The sequence below is a fragment of the Pomacea canaliculata genome, linkage group LG11, assembly GCF_003073045.1.
Source record: "Pomacea canaliculata isolate SZHN2017 linkage group LG11, ASM307304v1, whole genome shotgun sequence".
Lineage (NCBI taxonomy): Eukaryota > Metazoa > Mollusca > Gastropoda > Architaenioglossa > Ampullariidae > Pomacea > Pomacea canaliculata.
This window is the reverse complement of record NC_037600.1, coordinates 14,917,442-14,924,414: the sequence shown is the minus strand read 5'-3', so window position 1 is coordinate 14,924,414 and position 6,973 is coordinate 14,917,442. Positions and strand designations below refer to the sequence as shown.

Genomic DNA, 6,973 nt, shown 5'->3' with positions numbered 1-6,973 from the left:
GTAATAATATTGTCAATTGTATTAACACAGTCTTTGAAAACCTGCGTTTAAAATCGTACCAGTAAAGAACAAATTAGTTATAGCGATACACCATCCATAAATGCAAACTTTCGATAGTTTGAAGCCGCTACAGAGATATCTTATGATTTCGGATCCACCCCTTTTATTTACTAAACCATCGGTCACCTCAAATAATTTTATATTTCAAAGCTTTCCAAGAAACCCTGAAATTGTTTATGGTTAAATATGAAAAAAATGGTAATGGGTTCAAATTTCAAGTCCTGCTCCATGAAGGTTACTTCATGCTGAGCTGAATATGAAGTGAAAAGGAGCTAAGGTGTTCATCTTGATTAAAATGAAAATGAAAATAAAAACAAAATCCAACGAATATTTTTTTGGGGGGTGGGAGTTCTCGTGATATCTCGTTCATATTTGAAAGCAGTGCTGTAATGCAGACTCACATGAGGTGTGGGGCCGGCGATAGGGGAGGGGTTAGGAGGAGGGGGAGGCTGTGGTAAGTGTAAGAGCAAAATGTCGTGTCTCGAGAGAAAGAGAATGGCTATCGCAAGGATATACGAAAGGCAAGGAGCAATTTTTCTCCAGAGGTCTAATCTAAACCAGAGGCCAACATCCGTATACGCTGCTGTCTATGAACCATTACAAGACAGCCCCGGTCTGTGATGCCTTGCTCCGACCTCGTCAGATGTGAACAGACAGTAAACGATGCCTGGAACGGCGAGAGAGGTGGGGTGGGGTTGGGGTGGGAGAAGGGTGAAGAGGGGTAGATAGGGAAGGGAGTTGGGCAGATGGAGGAGCGTTGGGAGGGGGATAAAAAGACCCGCTTCTAGTCGATATAAATCTAATCCACTCACAAGATGCCGGGCGCTCTTTTTTGAAACGAGAAACAATCAGGCATTCTGGCTCTTTCTTTAAATTTGATAAACATGCCGTCGATACCTCCCCCTCCCTCTCTGTCAGTCTGTGTTTGTAGGTGCGAACAAGTGTGTGTGTGTGATAGAGAGAGGGTTCAAATAGTATGTGTGTATGAGAGGGATAGAGTGGATGAGAAGGATGGAGTGGATGAGGAATGCATTTGTTTGTACCTGACAAACGTTTGTGAGAGGGGGAGTGCTTATGTTTGTGTCTGACAGAGACGATGACAAGGTCCATAATTATTTTTGCAGGTGGGTGAGTGTGTGTATAAAGTGTGTGGCTAAGAAGGCGTAAGTGCGTGCTCTTTCTTCAAAGAATGTGGATCAGGGTATACAGGGGTATACAACCTTTTCCACCTGCTGTTCGTTTCTCCCCTCGTGACGTCAAACGTCCGTTAGTTTAACGTCCGTGACCTTCACTCTGTGGTGTCAGTGTTGGATGTTCATGATGATGTGTGTGTGAGGAAGGAGGGTAGAAGGGTGGAAGGTGAGGAATTAGGAGTCGGTGATAGTATAATTGTTTCTGGCTTGTAATACGGGTGTCAAGGGGTGAGCGGACACAGGATGATGGGGTGGAGGTGGCAGGCAGGAACAGATTTCTAACCAACGACCCGTCGGATCGAAGTCAGCAACGCAAAGCAAGTGCGGCATCCTCCCTCGGCGCTACTGAGCATGCTCGCGCGCACGTCTCGGTGCGAAACCTCCGGTTTTACGTTGCGTGCTCCCTGCTACACTCCCTCCCTCCTTTTTGTTTTTACTTCCGACTTTCCCCTTCTCCCTGCTTTTCATATTCACTATACGCAACTTGCCATCCCTCCTTCCCTATCAGATCTTTAAAAAAAAAACTTTTCCCCCTCTCCTTCTCTCTTTCATGACTTCCACGCACCAAAAAAAAAAAAAAAAAAAAAATCGTATCTTTCCTCACTCCTCCCGTTCCCTACCCCAGCTCGCACGGTCGACCCGCCTCGAGAGTAATTTGCCGTGCTGTCGCGCACACACACACAGAGTGGCGAGCGGCGATGTAAGGTAGGCATCGGATCCGATCCTAAACGCATGCAGCAGTCGGAAGCTGGCATCCTGAGTGAGGAAGAAAGACAGAGCGGGGGAGTGCAGCACGCAGCGTAACGGCCACTTTAGTCCCCGCCGAGAATTCAAGGACCACCTTTCTTCCTCCGGCGCACCACAACCTCACAACGACATCGACAATCGAAGTGTTGGCCTGCAGCGTCGTGCAGCATCGTGTCCGTTGTTCTCTCTTTCATCCCCTGGAGGGGTTTCTCAGGACATCACCACTCTACTCCCTCACCTTTCCCTCCGAGTGCTTGCGTCTGGCCGTCAACTTCATCAACCTAGGGATCTCCATATGTGGTGACTATATTTTCGTCTTTATTGACCAGTATTTATGTTTACCTTTATCTTAACATCAAAACACTTGTTTGTTGTGATGAATGACATCAGAGTCTTGCAAGGAGCCGCGAATGTTTCTCAGCTCGCTCCTTCTAGTGTATACAAACTGTTTATTGTGTGTTTTCAAGATGAGAAGTAGACAACCACATTTTTTTGCTACGAATACATTATTGCAGTAAAACACACAGACAAACCTATTCAGTGAAGAATATTATAAAAGCTGGAGTTTATTCTAAACCAAGGAATGTTTTTAAAGGTTCGCGACATCGATGTTATTTTCTCAAAGGATTTGTGATGATCTTTACATGTTTGTATATTATTTACAATAACACATAAGATATAAGTCCATTATGTATTTTATTCCTTTGGATTTCAGAAAATGTATTAAGGAAACATAATGACTGCATATTAATGTGTTGTTCATTTCGAGAAACAATCTTCTTCAAAATCTTGGGTTATCAAGGGGCATAGCCATTGCGAAAGGTCCATCAGTAATTGCAGTTCTTTAACTTCGGCAGGAAATTACCTAGGCGTGGTTTACATCAAAGTCTGATGACAGATTTTTTTTTTAAAGTTAATTGCTAATCGCTCATAATCTCGACCACAGACTACAGGGGGACTAGAGACGTCTGTGGGCTAGACAGATGCTCGACCTTGACACACTTTCCTCCTCCCTTTCCTCCGATGCAGGCTGCTTCGTCGCCGTTTTTTGAAAAAAAAAAAAAAAAAAACCGGAGTGTTCACCTCTTACATTTCGTGTAACCTTTCCCTTAACCCCTTCACCTATTTCTGTGGGCTAAGTTCAAATATCAAGCTGTTAATTTGAACCCTTGTTACTGTAATTCTGCGTTCCTCGTAGATAACTTTTATTTTCAGTTTAATTCATGATTCACACGCGTAATTATGCACGACAGATGTTTTGAAAGTGTGTCGGGGCTCGAACCCAAGTTGACTGTGCCCTTCCGGTGGTCGGAAGTGTTGTACCCGTAGGACAAGAAAACGAATCGGAAGATCGTTACAGTACCTCAAGGACGTGTGTGGGTGGACTGCTGTCTGTCTGCCGAGACCAACGCTTAGACTCTTGCGAAGTAATCCGCTGTTAGTCTCGGCGAGCCTTAACAAAGAATGTGAATAAACCGGAAGCTTTGTCGTCTCATGCCTCGTTTTATCAGTTAACTGGAAAAACAAAAATCGTCTGCCAGCAGTCCAGTAATACAAGTTCGTGGGTACCTTAAGAGAAGTCTGCAAGTACTGAGTTCAACAGTTTTTGTCTAGAGTGACGTCTGTAAGAATATCATATCTCAGCCAAGTTCTGTAATCACCCGAGGAGAGTTCTCCAAGAATCTTTCTTCAGTGAAGTGTGTATGAGAAGCCTTGAAGTGTACATTGTCTACAGCGAGTGTTGTGAAGAAAACTTTCTGACCAGACTCATCTCCACCATTGATTGGTCATGTTTTCTGTGACGAACACTGATGAAAGAGGAGATAAGACCTTGAAGGACAGCGGACCTGAAGCTGTCGATATTGATGAATACCATGGCCAGTGCAACAAATTCTGGTTTCCGATGCAGATCAGCAAGACATGAAGTCATAGCTGAAGATTTGCTCCTGCCTGCACGAAACATTACTAAATTATGGATGCGATGTGGAGAATAATAAGGTCCGCTGGCTTCGGCTTATTGAAGCGGATTAAGGAAAAAAAAATCCGCACTACATTTAAAAAAAAAAGAAAGAAGACCATGACCGCGCTCTGTGGCCAGAATGGTGTTGTAACATTATGACCAGTTAAAGGCCTACAAGACTTTAGGTTTGAATTTTTTGTTTTTTTGTTTTTTTTTTTTTTTTTTTTTTTTTTTTGTTGTTGGTTTTTTTTTTTGGGTTTTTTTTTTTTTTGTTATTAAATGGCTTTCAGTCTTTCTGTTCTCGAGATACAAGCTCACAAAAAAGAAAAAAATCCCTGTACACAGAAAAAAAAATCGAACTCGTGACGTCACGTACTGATGTGGGATTTAGATCTTCGGTAATCGACGTAAATGTGTCTATGTACATCCGTGACGTCACTACATTTAAAAAAAGAAAGAAGACCCTGACCGCGCCATCATGCTAGAAGATGTTGTAGCTTTAAAGGCCTACAAGACTTTGGGTTTGAATTTCTTTTGTTATTGAATGACATTTGTATAAGACTATCTCTCACAATGTGAGTGATTACTTGTCTTTCGGTTCTCGAGATAGAAGTTCACAAAAATCATCACTATACACAGAAAAAAATCGAACTCGTGACGTCACTAACTGCTGTGGGATTTAGATCTTCGGTAATCGACATAAATGTGTCCATGTACATCCGTGACGTCACTGCCACAGCAAGAACAGAACGGATCATTTTCTCACGTTTGGGGGAACAATTGTCTTGCAACCAGCTCACCTCCACAGCAGACATTTAAAAAGCCCCGTTATGCTGCAATCAGGTAAAAGAATCTGCAAAGAACGATCTGTTTAAACGGGTGCAAGTCCGTAAGATGTGTCTGTCTGGGGTGCGCTCTGTTAAAGTGATCTGTCTAGGCGAGGGAGTCAAGTTCTGTGGTAGGCGTTGTACAAAGATGGTTTGATTGTTCCCAGTCCAGTTCGACAAGAGTTCTTTGTCTGCAGCTGAGCGTTTCACGAGCGGAGTGAATGAAGTTCTGTGAAAGTGCTGTCCGACAGAGATGAGGTGTTCTTTTTTTTTTTTTTTTCAATGGACTCAGCCTTGCAGAGAGCCCTCGGCGATGCCTCGTTGACTGACGGCAGCCGGACCGTCTCCATGTTGGCCTCGCCGTGGCGTCTGTCTCACGATAAGGGCCGGCGCACACGGGTGCGACAGACGTCTACATCACGATAAGAGCCGGCGCACACGAACGCGACAGCCTGTCGCTGATGTTCGCGGGCGCGGCGAGCTGACCCAGTTGATAAAAACAAAGGTTTATTTTTTTTAAATCACGTGTGGGGGAAAGTACCCTGCCACCTTCATATATACTCTTCAGTTTTTCTACGGCTAGTATGCTTAGTCTGTATGTTTGCTGACTCGGTTATTTTGCCTATTTTAATCACTCTGCGTACTTTCTGCCTCTTGTTCCCACTTCGAGGCTCGCTAATTATTCCATCACTGTCTCCTGGCTTCACCGGGGGTTTCTCGTTGTTGTTGATGTTGTTCTGTCTTTCTTCCTGTCTGTCACTCTTTCTGTACACACACACATGGGCACAAGTCTGTTTTTGAGCCTAAATCTGGGGCACAGCCGCCGAGTTTATTTACACGCGATCTTGAACGCACAACAGCATCGTGAGCCCGGGTGCACAAAGTTCCGTTAAGTATAAGGTGAACATTTTAATGGACTGTTTAGCTCGAACGATCACACCAGTATTTAATATCACGCTGGGCAGGAGCTGGTAGAAATTCGTTGAATTCGATGTAGACATTCTATCAGCTAACACGGCTTTTCCATTTAACGGAGAGGCGGGGGAGTGTCCACAGGCGGGCATCAGTCTGGAATCAAAGATGTTTAGTAAGTGTAGTTGCAGGGGCCTGTACATAGTCTGAGGATCTGACTCCTTCTTGGATGAACAATTAGCCAACAGTCGTTTGAGATTTTGGAGACGTGGCGTGAAAGAGAAAAGAAAAATAGAAGAAGTGAGCGAGAGGAGGTAGAACAGAAAATGAGAAAAGAGGAAGAGAGTAAAGGTTAGATAGAGAGAAGAGAGGAGAGAGACAAATGAAGAAAAAAAGAGAACGAGAAACGATGGGATAGGGGAGGAAATGGGCGAGAGTGTGTTTGTTTTGGGAGAGGTTGGGGATGGGTGTAAGAGTAGGTGCAGGGCGTGTTTGTGTAGGCTAATAACTAACGGATGTACCGTATGTGAACAGTTTTACATATTTTCACAGTCCTCATATATTTCTCCAGTGTATCCACAGGCATTTTCAGTCTCCGCATACAATTCACACATATTTCCACAGTCTACATATCTATTGCCACGACCTACACATACATTTGCTTTCTCCACATTAATTTCCACAGCCTCTGTGTCGATTTTCACAGTTTCTACATTGATTTCCACGATTTCCCCACATATTTCTATAGTCTCCACATATAGTTCCACGGTCCCCAAACATATATTTGCACAGTTTCCACATATATTATCAATTTCCGCTTATAAATAAATTATTTCCACAGTCTTCACAAATATTTCTCCCTTCTCTCCATCCATCTCTCCCTCCTCCGACTTGATGGTTTCCAGTTTGGAAGTTAAAGGGGGTGGTCAAGGTTGGCAGCTGCTGCTTGTAACTGTAGCTTGCATACTGCCGATCAAGAGCACAGAAAATGAATGAGATTAAAGAGAGAGAGCTTGAACTTTGAACTTCATCTGGCAAACAAAAGTGCTTTCAAATGGGGGCAGCACGTAACCAACGTATTATCGCACATAAAAGGAAAACTTGACAGTTAATTTAGATAAAACAAAAAAAGCAAAGCCCTTACAGACTACAAACAACTATTGAAACCACTACACTATCCATACTATTACTACATATATATATAGAGAGTGTGGGACTTCTCGCTGTGAATTGGAAACTTGCAAGCAGCGCACTAAGAGCAGAAGGGAAGGATG

General features: G+C 43.6%; 1 protein-coding gene across 1 annotated transcript in view; it reads left to right on the top strand.

Moving 5' to 3' along the window:
- Positions 1–1,386: 1,386 nt before the first annotated feature.
- LOC112575465 overlaps positions 1,387–6,973 on the top strand; it is a 67,560-nt gene continuing 61,973 nt past the window's right edge. Inside the window, exon 1 of the mRNA XM_025257347.1 lies at positions 1,387–2,300. The gene's annotated coding sequence lies outside the window, so the exon portion shown is untranslated. The remainder of the gene's footprint in view (positions 2,301–6,973) is intronic.